This window comes from Pinus tabuliformis, chromosome 3_2 (assembly GCF_031772625.1).
Source record: "Pinus tabuliformis cultivar Carrire ecotype Pingquan chromosome 3_2, CPIR1, whole genome shotgun sequence".
NCBI lineage: Eukaryota > Viridiplantae > Streptophyta > Pinopsida > Pinales > Pinaceae > Pinus > Pinus tabuliformis.
The window spans coordinates 747,213,636-747,229,516 of NC_142302.1; positions in this window are offsets into that span (position 1 = coordinate 747,213,636).

Genomic DNA, 15,881 nt, shown 5'->3' on the forward strand with positions numbered 1-15,881 from the left:
GGTTTTACCACATAAAAATCTTGTGTTTTTCCCTGTGTCTGACATTTAGTTTCATTCGGTTTTATTTATATGGTTCTTGGTTAATTAATTGTTTTGGCCAACACCTAGAAGTCAAATATATTGAAAAGACATCCAAAAAATATTGAAATTGAAAATTACAACCTATTATGGACCCTTGCAAGTCATCTCATGTTAAGGGAAGATCCTAGATATGTTGCGTTGTCTTGATGGGATTATGGACTGGATGAGTTGGGGATCATGAGTTTGAAAGGGAATTTTACAAAGGAAGAGAGGTGCATAACAAGGTGGCGAATAGTTGCACATGTGTCTATTTCCAAATTTCAGAGGTGCTAAATGTAATCCTAGATTTCTTGTTTTTTTATTGGGAGCAATTTTTTGTCATGAAATTGTGAAAATAAATGTGCAAGCATGCAATGTTACTCATTCTTATGTCATTCTTCAATCACTTTTGATGATTTTTTTTAATGCTTGTTTTGGGTTGCTTTTATGTGTCCTTCCATGTGACATTAACATGTTCAACTTTCTTTAGATGTACTGAAATTTTTCAAACCACCTTCAAGCTTTTCCTGAGATAAATGTGGGGTGCTCATTCTTATTTCATCCTCCAATTATTTATGATTTAAAGCCTTTATGTATCTTTCCATGTGATATCGTCACCTTCAGCTTTGTTCAGTTGTCCCAGAACTTTTAAAACTACCTTCAAGCTTTCACTGAGCATATATGTAGGACAACGTTTTTTACAACTCATATTGTATGATAATTAATCGAAGTTGAAGACCCTGCAACCTCCCTCTGAGTGTATCTCTTGATGTATTGACACTTTCCAAATCATAAGTTATCTGCTAGTGTTGGCTTGGAGGATGTATGTATTGGCACATGGTTTATAGTGTATGTTGATTATCACCATAAACTCTACATATAAATTTAAATTTGTTAAAAAAAATATGAAGTAAATAAAGTGTTGAAATTACACAAAATTCACAAATAGGAAATTAAAATTAAATTCTCGGCATGTTATGGACTTGAACTATTCTAGATTAAGGTATCATAGATCAATATCTACCATTTGTAATTAAATTTATGAAATATATATCTTGTAGAAATTACAACATATTTAAAAAAAAAATTTAAATGCAATTTCTAGAATACAAAGGAAAGAAAAACATTACTAGAAAAAAAAATTATTGCTTTTATTTGTAAATAGATGGGGGAGATATACTAGTGCCTAGGTTATCTTTGGGCTAGTGGAGCCATTTACGGTTCTTGAGAAGGGATTAACATCGCCTATTTTAAGGATATTTATAATTCATGAGGAGAAAGTTCAAATTAGATTAAACCCACCATTTGAAGTTGTTTATTACTTAGATGGTCTCCGTTCAATACCTTTGGCTGGATTACAAAACCTCCACTCCATAGAAAATTGCTCACACAATAACCTTAGACAACATGAAAAATGTAAAACTTAAAATGTCTTAATATACATCAATGTAACTCCAAACCATTAGACATCAAATATTCAAATTTTGCTAACATATAGCATGGAAGCAATTTTTTCCTAGATTATTTATAGTTTTTTTTAGTATGGTAATGCATTTGTTGTATTAGCCTTTTAGATTCCATTCCAAATAAAAACTATCTTACTGGGACTGGTCTAGTACTTTTATTTATTACCTCGCCAGTTTGATTTAGTTCAAACAGGCTGGTTCCAATAACATTGGTATGGGTAAATGGATGCCTTTGATACTATGAATCCCTTTAATGTCTTGAATACCTTTGATATTGTAAACTCACAAGGAAATTTTTGATGATTCTATCTTTCTTCTTGGTGAAATTGAATTTTGAGGATTATGAGTTGTGAACATTGGAGTGATTGATAAATGACATTCTCATTTTGAAAATTTTATCAAAATCTTAAAGTTTCATTGAATCATAACCATTTATGTAAATGTGACTGTAGAATTCATGTTTTGTCAATGAGGTTGTGGTTCAACAGTTAAGGAAATTGTGTGTCAAGAGAACAGGGCATATGGGTAGGTGGAAATTAGTTGGTACATTGATTTGTTTCTATCTTCATAACCTGGATCAATAAGGAAAGCACCGTAGCAACTCGGTCAAAGCGAAAGTCAACCACTGAGGAAGGTGAATCAAGCAAGTGAGGAATTAGTGAATGCAGATATTCAGCCTCATGATTTTCTTCGCTGATAGAAAATCATGAGGAAATCACACTATCTTATCTTTTAATGTTAGTTTTAATCATTCTTGATTAGCATAAAGACATAATACTATAAAACAGTTATTCTTAGGAGTTTTATAAATTTGCCTCTCGACATGATAGACACAGATTTGGATATTGTTTTTAAACTATGTTCTAACAATTAAAGATGCTATTTTATTCCTCTTTTGTGTGACTTAATGCGTGGTTAATCATCTCATGAAGGCATTGTGTTGACATCTACTTCTCGCAGGAGGCCCCCTCAAGATAGTAAGGTTTTCTTTTATTTGCAATTAGTATTTTATTGTGTGTTTCCTGTAGGATTTTGTTAGTTCATTTAATCGCTCAAGCTTTAAATTTTTGAATGTAAGTTTAAGAATTTTTTGCAGCAGGTTTATTTAATCATTTTATTGTTGAGTGAAGTGATATTTCCTGTGCATATGGACAAAGTATAAGTTAACATAGATCAGTAGCATAGTTTTACATTGCAGTTGTATAAGATCATATTTTCATTTGCAGAGTTAATCTTTCTTTTTGTCAAGAGTAGATCTATACATTGTTAAATTTCATTTTGAAGCAAGTGTGATTTTATCTTAAAGCAAGTGTGTGTGTGATTTCATTTTTAAAGCAAGTGCGTGTGAAATTTCATTTTAAAGCAAGTGTGTTGTGTTGTGTGTGTGTGATTTCATTTTAAATCAAAGTGCGTGTGTGATTTTATTTTTAACAAGTGTGAAGCAAGTGTGAAGTTTATTTCAAGAAGAGTGTGATCTTTCGTTTAAGCAAGAGAAATAGAATTGGTTCCATTTTTATGAGTGATTTATTTACTTACGTAGCTATAGAGAACCATGTGCATTTCGATATCTCAAATTAACTTAGGAATTGTTTAAGTAAGAACGACTCCTAGCACAAACAATGCACATACATTTCATCGGTTTACTAGCCTTGGTTGATAATTCATGTAAGTAATTTAACACCAATTAAATTATCAAACATTTTGGTGTCGTTGCCAGGGAAGTGTATATAGGAGTCTTTTCTTTTTCTTTTCATTAAAAATAAAAAAATAAAAATGATATGCATAGGGAAAGAGATTCTAGAGGTAGATTTGTAAGTAGAGGTAGGAGTTTGATTCCAACATCACCACTCACCCCACCATGACCTCGTAGTGCCACACCATCCACCCAAACTCATATTCCATCAATTACAGGCAAACATAGACTTCCTGAGGTACTTAGATCTGAAATCCAACCTAAATATTCACCAACTTCTTCAACTGAAGCTGTAATAGAAGAAGAAGATCCTACATCCCCAACTGAAGGAGTAATTTTTCTATCTTCAACTAGAGAACAACTGTTAAGACAAGAAATAGAAATCCCTAGTGAAGAGGAAGAAAAAAAACCTATTTTAAAATTCCATTGATAGAAGAACCAGAGGAGCTAGAGGAGGAACTAGAAAATCCAATTTTGGAACCTTACATTAGTTCTGAGGAATCTACAATGACAGGAGAAGGGGAAGGAGAAGTACATAATGTGAATGGTGAACAACCTAGGATTGGAGGTGGAAGAGGAGGAAATAGAGGAGGTGGTAGAGAAGACTGGGAACCTTTTGGATTTCCCATCCTCGATGAAGATACCACAACCACAATGAAAAATATCTCACCCTCCATCCTTCCTAATTTTCATGGATTAAGAAATGAGGATCCTGAAACATTTCTCTTTGAGTTTGAAGTCTTGTGTAGATCTTATGACTACTTTCTTGATACTCAAAAGTTGAAATTGTTTCCAGCCACTCTTAAGGATGCAACATTAAAATGGTTTATGGGCTTAGGAGTACATTCTATAAGAACATGGGAAGAAATGAAAACTACATTCTTAGAAAAATACAAGGATTATTGTATGCCTCATAATATTAAAGATTAAGTCTTTAAAACAACACAAAAAGAAGATTAAAATCTTGAAGATTTCATTCAAATATTTGCTTATAATGTAAAAACGGCTAAAATGCATAATCTATATGAAGAAACTTTGAAGGCTCTCTTACTAAAATATGTCATAGATGAGTGCATATATCTTCTCAATTTGATGGGTAAAGGAGATGCTACCATTTGGAGATATTTGTGAGTTATGCATACACATTTCAAGAGGAAAGGTAAGAATTGGGAAAAATCCAAGACATCATGTTATGTCTAGGATTAATAAATTTGTAGTTGGGACAGTACGTAGGGTCGGGATAGGCAATTTTCTTGACAACATTAAAATTGACATTTTGGGGAGTCTTAGTGAACAAATAGATACCCTTAAAGTACAAAACAAGGAAAAGGCTGAAAATGTTGCATTATCTATCTTTTTTCCAAAATATAGAAAGAAGAATGCCTTGAGAGAATGCCCTCTTGACTTAAAAAGTGTGGAAACCTATGTTATATGTACAAAAAATCATGATACAAATGAATGTCCTTCAATACTAGGTCTTAAAGTTGTCTATCAAGAGGAAGTAATGCCAAATCAAGTAGAACCTCTTTGTTTTATTTCCAAGAGACCATGGCAAAATCCACAATCAAATATGACCCAAGGTTTCAACACTCAAACATATGCACAACCATCACAAAGTAATTGGATTGCACCCATGCATTGGCAACCTTGGTCACAAGGATGGTAAAATACTTATGGAAAGTACCCTCAATATCCTCAATTTAAACAACCTTACCCTGTTTTTCCACCACAATATTTTCCTCAACATGTTCAACCCTCTCAACCTCAAAATCCAAACCCACAACTTTCACTACCATTTCCACAAAATCCAAATCAACTGTCTACTTAGCCACTTCCAAATCCAAATAATAAAAATTCACAGGATGTTTACACCATGGAAGGACAGAATTTCCAAACTTACATGATAACTCCATTAGATCTAAATAATTTCCATCTTAGATCTAGTAGAGTATTGGAGAAGAAGTCACCATCCGTTGTTACCTAGGAGTTTGAAAAGATGACCTCTCTGAGAAAGAGACGTCTTCTCATCAAGAGGAAAATTATAAAAACAAACCACCCCTGTACATTTTGATGATATTCCAATAAACTCAACTCCCATTATAGAACAACCTTCAGTCTCTATTCAAAATCCACCTTTTCCCGAAAGAGTGAAAATTGGCAAAGGGGTATAAAAACAAATTGTGTTTCCTGATTATGATATGATAGATGAACTGAAGAATGTTTGTATAAAAATTCCTTTGTTATAAGCTATCAAAGAAATACCAATATTTGCAAAGACAATCAGGGAGTTAAGTATTAAAAAACAAGGAAGAAAAAGGAAAGAAATTAAAATAATCCAGTTAGTTGGAAAAATTGCAGATATCATGATGGGAAAGAAAACAATTCAAAATATCTAGATCCATGAAGTACCATTGTGAAAACACACATCAATGGTGTTGAGATTCCAAACACATTGATTGATTTAGGAGAAGTTATCAACATCATTAGTAAACAAACTATGAATCATTTGAAACTTCCTAATCTTCAATATACACATACATTATTCCAATTAGTAGATACATCTATTATCAAACCTGATGGCGTGTTAGAATACATATTTGTATCCTTCGATTCTTGGGAATATCCTGTTGATTTTATGATCTTGACACCTAAGAGTAATCTAGGAGGACCTCTATTAATTCTAGGAAGACCATGGTTAACTACAACTGATGCTTTTATAAGTTATAGATCTGGTGATATTTTTATCTCTGATGGAAGTTCGACAAAGAAATTCACATTATATATTCTTGCAAAAATAATGATAGAAGTAGAAAGTGAAGCATGGATAGAAGATTATAATGAAAACTTTGATATATGACCAATTTTTTCCACTTCACAAATAGATGAAGAAGATCAAATTTTGAATTTAATGGAAAATAATGAATCTTCCTCATATTGTTAGAAAAACGTAATTTTCAAGAAAAATGTAATATTGAACATCTATCATTTCATCAAATTCCTTTACATTCTATGGAGAAATTTGGCAATTATTTAATAGAAAATTTTCTAGGGAAAACTTTGAAAATTAATGATAATCTAGAAGAATCTCAAAAGAAATAGTTAATAAAGATGTTGCAATAACATTCCTCTGCTTATGCATGGGAATACACTGATATGAAAGGAATACACTGATTTGTCTTTATTATTTAACTCAATATTTACCTGAGCTACTAAACTACAATGATAGTTAAGTCCAAGGTTTGATGGGTTGCAAAGATTTAGTTGAAGAACGGGCTTATGGGAAGGTGGAAATTAGTTGGTACAACGATTGGTTCATACCTTCGTAACCTGGATCAATAAGGAAAGCACCGTAGCAGCTCAGTCGAAGCGAAAGTCAACCACCAAGGAAGGCGAATCAAACGAGCGAGGAATTAGTGAATGCATATACCTAGCCTCATTATTTGCTTCACTGATAGCAAATCATGAGGAAATCACGCTATTTTGTCTTTTAATGTTAATTTTAGTCATTACCAATTAGCATAAAGATGTAATACTCTGAAACAATTATGTGTAGGAGTTTTATAAATTTTCCTCTTGGCATGACAAACACAAATTTGGATATTGTTTTTAAACTATGTTCTTGCAATCAAAGACGATATTTTATTCCTCTGTTGTTTGACTTAATGCATGGTTAATCATCTCATGAAGGCATTGTGTTGACACCTACTTCTCGCAGGAGGCCCCCCTTGAGATAGTAAGCTTTTCTTTTATTTGCAATTAGCATTTTATTCTGTGTTTCCTGTAGGATTTTGTTAGTTCATTTAATCGCTCAAGATTTGATTTTTGAATGTAAGAATTTTTTGCAGCAAGTTTATTTAATCATTTTATTGTTGAGTGAAGCAACATTTCCTGTGCACATGGACATAGTATAAGTTGACATAGATCAGTAGCATAGTTTTACATTGCAGTTGTATAAGATCAAATTTTCATTTGCAAAGTTAATCATTCTTTTTGTCATGAGTAGATCTATTTACATTGTTAAATTTCATTTTGAAACAATTGCGATTTCATTTTAAAGCAAGTGTGTGTGTCATTTCATTTTTAAAGCAAGTGTGTGTGTGATTTTATTTTTAATAAGTGTGAAGCAAGTGCGAAGTTTATTTCAAGAAGAGTGCGATCTTTTGTTTAAGAAAGAGAATAGAATTGATTCCATTTTTATGAGTGATTTATTTACTTAAATAGCTGTAGAGAAACATGTGCATTTCGATATCTCAAATTAACTGAGGAATTGTTTAAGTAATAAGGACTCCTACCACAAACAATGCACATACATTTCATCAGTTTACTAGCCCTAGTTGATAATTCATGTAAGTAATATAACACCAATTAAATTACCAAACAACTACATTGAAATTTTTCTTCATAAAAAACTTGATTTTTTTTTTCTTTATTTGTAACACACTGAAATGTTGTTTTAAATTTTTGTTTGAGAGACCTATGAGAATAGTGTTATGTGAAACATGGTATTATGGCCTTGTACCTTTTTCCTAAGATACTCATTGTCTATGTGAAGGACATTATTATGCAAGTTCTCCAATATACATTTTTCATTATAGAGCATGTATTTCTTAAGAAATGGAACAATTTAATTTGATGATGAAAACCTTTGGTTCTCTCTTTTTTGGATAAGATTCTAGATTTAAAGTTGATGTTTGTGTGCTTAATATGCAATTCTTACTTGAAATTAATGATTCCTATTTTAGTACGTTGTTTTTTTTCCTCTCTTTGATCACATGAAAGTAATGGGATTTTCAAATTTATTTACAACTTCTTCATCTTCTTTGTGACAAAGGCAGGTACTCACATTTTCCCTATTGGAAAAAGAAAAGAATAGAGGAGATTACATGCTAAATATAAAATTTCACAGTCTTCTTCATTGATACTTTGTGAAATTTAATGGTCAGAGTTTTGAGTTGTGGAAACTTAAGATGGAGGATTTGTTGGTGGATAAAGATCAGTGGATCACGGTAGATCCGGGTACTAAACCAACAGGAGTGTCCAATGAAGAATGGAAGAAGTTGGATCGGAAGGCAAAGAGCACAATATGATTGTGTGTTTTAGATTCAGTATTGCTGAATGTATCAGGGGAAGCTACAACAAAGGCTTTGTGGAACAAGTTAGGGACTTTGTACCAATCTAAGTCTTTGGTGAATAAACTATTCCTGCGGAAAAAAATTGTATTACCTGAGGATGAAAGATGGAGACTCGGTGACAGAGCATCTGAACACATTTAATACTGTGGTAAGTCAGTTAGCATCTATTGATATTAAAATTTCATATGAAGATAAGTGCAACAGTTTGTTGTGTTCTCTACCAGATTTGTGAGATAGTCTGGTTATTGCAATAGGTAGCAATGCAACTGCCTTGCAGTTTGACGAAATAGTCTCAGCCTTGCTGATGGAGGAGATGAGACGGAAAAGTATGGAGAGCCAAAATGGTGATGCCTTGTCTGTAAGAGGACGATCCAAGAACAGAAACAAAAATAAGTCATCGAGTGGTAGATCTAAATCTAGAGGGAGATCTAAATCTCCAGGAAAACCTGTAAAGGTGGTGTGCTAGAAATGTGGAAAGGAAAGCCACTTCAAAAGGGACTGTAAATCTAAAGCTCCTCACAAAGGAAAGGGATCTGATGAGGCTCCTTCTACAGAGGCGAAAACCACCTCAGATGAAGGTGGGGATGTGTATTTGGCTTCTTCAAGTACACATGTAGATCATGAGGCATGGTTGATTGACTCAGGTGCATCCTTTCACTTCACTCCCCATAGATAGTGGTTCTGTGAGTATGAGAAATATGATGGTGGTGATGTCTTCTTGGGGGATGACAGGAAGGCTAGAATCATTGGTTGTGGAAAAGTAAAGTTGAATCTGCAAGGTGGAATGGTTAGAACACTTCCGGGTGTTCTGCATATTCCTGCATTAGCCAGAAATCTGATTTCTGTTAGCAAGGTGGGTGATGCAAGTGTAAAAACAGTATTCAAGAAAGATACCTGCAACATGGTTCGGGGAGCATTGGTATTGATGCGGGGAGTTCAGATTGGAACTCTGTACAAGCTACAAGGTAGCACTGTTGTTGATGGGTGCAAGAGTTCCATGGTTCCTGAAAGTGGAGTAGAAAATCTAGTGGTCTTTGGAGAAAAGACCATGCTGTGGCATCAAAGGCTTGGACATATTGGAGAGAAGGGCCTTCGAATACTTCATGGTAAAGGTATGGTAGAAGGTATGAGTAATAGCTCTTTGGATTTTGATTTCTGTGAAAATTGTGTATATGAGAAGCAGAGTCGGGTGAGCTTCCCATCTGGTGGTAAGAGGGCGAAACGTATATTAGAGCTTGTGCACAGTGATGTGTTTGGACCTGTGAAGGTTCCATCACTGGGTAAGTCTATGTACTATGTATCATTTATAGATGACTTCTCAAGGAATACATGGATATATTTCTTTAAGAAGAAATCTGAAGTCTTTCACAGGTTTAAAGAATTTAAGGCTCTAGTGGAAAACCAGACAGAGAAGAAGATAAAGGTACTAAGGACAGATAATGGTGGACAGTTTTGCAGTAAGGAATTTTAAGAATTTTGCAAGAAGCGTGGTATAGCATAGCAGAAGACTACTCCATATACACCTCAACAAAATGGAGTTGCAGAAAGAATGAACAAGACGTTGATGGAAAGGGCAAGAAGCATGCTCAGTGGTGCCGAGTTAGGACAGGAATTCTAGGCAGAGGCGGTGGATACTGCATGTTACCTGGTCAACAGGTCATCTTCATAAACGTTGGAGGATAAGACTCCACAAGAGGTATGGACTGGTAAGAAACTCTCTCTTTCACATCTAAGGGTATTTGGATGTGATGCATATGTACATGTTCCAAAGGAGAAACGAACCAAGTTGGATAGTAAATCTGAAAAGTGCATCTTTATTAGGTATGAGGATGGTTTAAAGGGTTATAAGCTTTGGAACCCAGTAACAAGGAAGGTTGTGTAGCCGAGATGTGGTGTTCAGAGAGGTGAAAGATGTTATTAAAAAAGAATTCCAACCAAAGGAACCTGAGAAGATAGAGTTTGAGCTAAAGGAGGAAGAATCAGACTCTACAACAAAGGAGGAATCAGAAGATGAAGAGCCACAAACTCTGGCTGTGAGAAGATCTGTTCGAGAAAGAAAGCAGCCAGAAAGATATAGTCCATCTGCTTTCTATTCAAATTTTGCTTTGTCTGTTACTGATGATGATCCTAGAACTGTGAAGGAAAGGTGGAGAAATACAAAGCTCGGTTGGTAGCAAAAGGTTATTCCCAGGTGCGGAGAATTGATTTTGGTGATATTTTTTCTCCTGTTGCCAAGGTAACTTCTATTAGTTTACTTTTATATGTTGCTGCTGCTTTTGATTTTGAGGTAGAATAGATGGATGTGAAGACAACATTTCTTCATAGGATCTGAAAGAGGAGATCTACATGAAGCAACCTGAAGGCTTTGCGGTGAAGGGTAAGAAAGAACTGGTATGTAAGTTAAAGAAGTCTCTGTATGGGTTAAAACAGTCACCAAGGATGTGGTATCAGAAATTTGATACATTTTTACGGGGACTTGGCTTCATAAGAAGCAAAACAGATCACTGTGTGTATTTTAAATTAATTGGTGACCGTGTTATTTATCTGGTCTTGTATGTGGATGATATGTTGCTAGTTGGAAGTGACAAAAAAAATATCTAGGATTTAAAGACCCAATTGTACTCCAAATTCGACATGAAAGATCTTGGTGCTGCAAACTATATTTTGGGCATGGAAATTAAAAGAGATCGGGCAAAGAGGAAGCTCTGGTTAAACCAGAGGAAGTATGTCAAGACAATATTGCAGAGGTTTAATATGCAGGATAGTAAACCGGTGAAGGTTCATATTCTTATAGGTGTGAGGTTATCTGTTGAACAGTGTCCCAAGACAGAAGAAGAGGAAGAGGACACGTCCCGTGTTCCATATGCAAGTGCAGTCGGTAGCCTGATGTATGCAATGGTTTGTACTAGACTAGATATTTCACATGCAGTGGGAGTATTGAACAAGGTTATGTCAAAACCAGGAAAGGAGCATTGGACAGCAGTGAAGCAGGTTTTTAGGTATTTGCATGGCACTAGTGATTATGTTTTGTGCTACCAAGGAAGACCAGGATTGGATAGAGTGTTGGATATTCATGGCTTTGTTGATGCAGACTGGGCTGGAGATCTGGATCAGAGAAGATCTACAAGTGGGTATGTGTTTAACCTATTTGGAGGTGCAATCAGTTGGATGAGTAAGAAACAATCTGTAGTGAATCTATCAACTATAGAGGCAGAATACATGGCAGCCACTCATGAAAGAAAGGAAGCAGTTTGGTTGCAGAGATTGTGTTCAAGTATGGGGTTAGCACAGGAAGCTATAAGGATAGACTGTGATAGCCAAAGTGCAATTTTCTTGGCAAAAAACCCTGCATATCATTCAAAGACAAAGCACATTGATGTTCAGTATCACTTTGTGAAGGAAATGATAGAAGACAAAAAGGTGTTGCTGGTAAAGGTGGACACTTTTAAGAATACTACAGATGCAATGATAAAATCTTTGAGTTCTGAGAAGTTCTTTTGGTGTAGAGAGACAATGGGCGTTTCAGGGCTGGAAAAATGACTAAGCTCTCTTGTGGAAAGAAAACAACAAGGGGAGAATGTTGGGTTGTGTTATATTCTTTCCACGTAGTTAACAGGGGGTTTGGGGGTACTTGTAACCCCACTTTATGGGGTCCAGGGCAGCACCCTAGAAAATTTTGTTTTTGGACCCTATGTTAGGTTGGGTGGATGCACCTATGGTTTTGTGTATGATTTTCGCACATGTTTTTTGGACGTGATGGTTTTCGGTCCATGGTTTTGGATGCGATGGTTTTCGGTCCATGGTTTTGGATGCTTCAGCATGTATAAATATGTATTGTGACATTGAAAGGAAAATAATGAAAAATCAAGCTAGTAGTCCCGGTTTTGGAATCCAAGGGAAAATCTCTGTGTATATGTGTTATTCTCTCGCATTGTTTATTTTCTGTGTTTTAGAATTCGTATGCAAGTAATTTCTGTATGGGGTTAAAACCTAGAGTTAAAAAATTTAAGGAGTATTTTTTATATGAGCTTGTGATTGATAGAAACCTCTCTCATTTTTCAAAAATTATTCTTTAGCTCCAAATCCGCACCCAAATATCACGACTAAAACAGGAAATGACGAAATCTAAAATATAGGTTGTAAAGTTTCATTCGAATATTACAATCTGTGAAACCTGTGAATAAAAAGAAGGAGTTTTTTTTTTATTCAGCCAGTGTTTTACAAAAACCTATTTTCTTTCTTTTTAAATCATTTCCATTTGGTCATAAAATGATTTTGAAAATGATGACAAAAACATATCGTGCACAACGAACTTCCTTTTCATACTATATAATCAATGCTTGAATGATTGCATAAGGGTGAGGTTCGAATATGCAAAAACCTTCAAGGCACTTGTCATAACCATATGAATCAATATTAGGAGGTTTGGATTCGAATTTCAAGTTCAAACTATTGATTGTGTGGAAGGTCAAACTGTTGATTTTGTGGAAGCACAACAAATTTGTTGCGCTACGTCCTGCAGCAAAAGCACAGAGACTAAGCGCAACAAGTTCATGATTTGCATTATTTTTATCACCTCCTAGAATTTTGAATGTGTTACACATGTGAAATACAACTTTTAAAACATCACATACCTATTCGATAGCATCTGTTCAAACTGTAAACTCCCATCTTTGAAAATCATCACCTACAATAAAAGCGTAGTGACTGAGTGCAACGAATTTCACTTGCATTATTTTGACCAAATGTTGAAGTCTATGACTGAATAAAATAGTTGATTGATGGTGTTTACAATCTTAAAAACATTCTTGAGCCTCCATACATAAGAAATAGTGCCAAAAATGCTGATCTTTTAATGCCTTTGACAGTAGCGCAACAAATCCCATGTAACCAAAATGCAACAACTTTTTGTTTGATTTTCAAAGCATCTAAGGGGGACGAGTAATGTGTTGAATGAGTTTTTTAAATCCAAACATGCCTTTATAATCCTCCACATGGTCCAAGACTGCCTTAACTTTAATGATGACTTTTCAAATTAAATTGTTCAAGCGTAACGCAAAGGAGAAGCACAACAACAACTTGTGGTGACAAGGATATGATGTGTTTCCTGATTTGACCTTGTAACTTACTAAAAATACACCACTAAATTGACTTGATGATGAAAATCCAAAACCCATTGTTATTTTTACTCATGAATTAGATAACACATTAACACTAGACTTGCTAAACCTAGACCTTTTGAGACATTGACAACTTGATTTTATTTACCACCCAAAACTTTAATATATCCCATCCTAAACTGACACCAAGACTTGAACTTTAATATATCCCATCCTAAACTAACACCAAGACTTGATCTCTATTAGATCATAGAAACACTTTAAAAATTTACTAATAATAAAAATACCAAACTTTATTTTGATTACTATATAACATAGGACTCTAACAAAACTATTAAAGGAAGAGTTGTTGACTGGGTTTTCCCCTAGATAGGGTTTTTCCCTAGCTGGCCACCTACATCTGGTGTATGTGATCTTCGTGTTATTATTTTGGTAATTGTTTTATGAACTAAAGTAAAAGAATAACATAAGAAATTTAATAATAACATAAGAATATCACAAGTAATTTTCAACTTAAAGAAAATCTTTCTGCCTTTCTGATTTTCCAACACATCCAACCTTCCTAACTTGTTAAGCCAGAACTGTAGTGATTTTGGAGTGTTTCTTTCCCTTATTTTTTTATCATAGAAGTAAGATATTAAATCCCATATTAAAGTCTGATATACCACATTGGTATTAGTGGACTTTAATCATCGCTATCATCATCATATATATCCTCTCACGTGTATAGGTGAAAATCACTTGCAAGTTCACATATTTCTTAGAGATGTTGAAAGCTATTTCTTTTTTTCCTTTAACTTCCCCAAGGTATATAAGTATAACAAAAGGATCTTAAAATAAATAGTTATATTTAGAGTCTCTTCACATAGTCAGACTCAATATAATTTCATCCACAAATAGAGGAATGCAAATAAAAAATATAAAGAGAAAATAACCATCAATGGTACCCACAATTATGAAACTTTTTTTAACTACACTAAAAATTGTAAGTTACAATCATGAAAGTTCCACACAAGTTCAGGTTCAAGAAACATGCTCCAAAACCTCTGTAAAATCCTTTCCACCAATATTCTTTTAGTAGTTTCCTCGCCATCTTCATGACCAATGACCTACCTTCACCATAATTATCCATAACCTGCATGCCACCAATGGGGAAAAAAATGAAATAGATGAGAACAAAAGAAAGGCAATGAATATTTTTCACACAAAATCCAATTCATAAGTTGATAATGTACACCAATTGGTCATATACACAAATTTCAAATACGAGCACTAGAAAAAGCAAGGATGACTCACAAATCCAATGGAAATCAACACATGAAAACCAAACTAAGAGATCATCGATGAAATCTAACGTGTACAAAGAAACAAGACTGGCTAAGGTTCTTGAAACCTATTTTTATTTTTTCCCAAAGTAAACATGCAATGATTTTCAAATTCCTTTAAACTTATAAAATATTTCTCTAGAACTAAGAACTAGCAGTGCTACAAATGAATCAGAGACACATACATAAATTCAAAAGTTGAATCATGTTCTGAAATCAAACTAACAGTAAAAGAGAAAGAGCTATGTGATCACCTGAAGATGCGTTTTTATTGTATCTAATAGTGGTCAAGACAGATGAAGCTGCACCTGCCAAAGTTCCTGTTGTAGACTGCACTATAGAAATTTCTCCATGTGATGGTGATCATTTTTCTATATCCTCTCCATAGCCCAGGCCATTGAAGTCAACAACAATAATACATCATATCCACACTTATGAATGATAAAAGTTGAAAGTAACTTGGGATTCAACAGACCCAATTAACCTCTACTTAGAATATATGGCTATTCTTTAAGAAAAAATAGTACAAGAAAAGGGCAAAACAGGTTTTGATTCCAGATTTTGAATTTGTTACGAGTACAACTTATTTCCGAGTTTACAATTACATTATGAAAGATAACAAGTACTTCAACAGCCTGTATAAGTGGATGCAATAATTCAGGCCATATTTGAAGAAGAAACAGAACAATTTAAAGCCCTTATTCTGCAAGTGAGGGGTAATCTTGTGAGGAAATTTGAAGAAGAAACAGAACAATTTAAAGCCCTTATTCTGCAAGTGAGGGGTAATCTTGTGAGGAAATATAGATAAAAGAAAAACCACTAAAAGAGAAACCACCTCGTCTGGAGTTCACATTACTAAAGCTAACGACTACTTCCATAAAATAAAACACATGATAATAGAAGTTTGTTTATCATAATAAAGGTGTGTTAATTAATTATAAACTTCTCAATCACACTTTTGAAATTTAGATGACACATGCTAAAATCCACACACATGGAACCATCCTCCTACCACTTGTCCACACTGACATTGTCTTCTTCCCGGTGTTGCTCATACTTTTCACTAATATTCTCTTTGTTAAAGC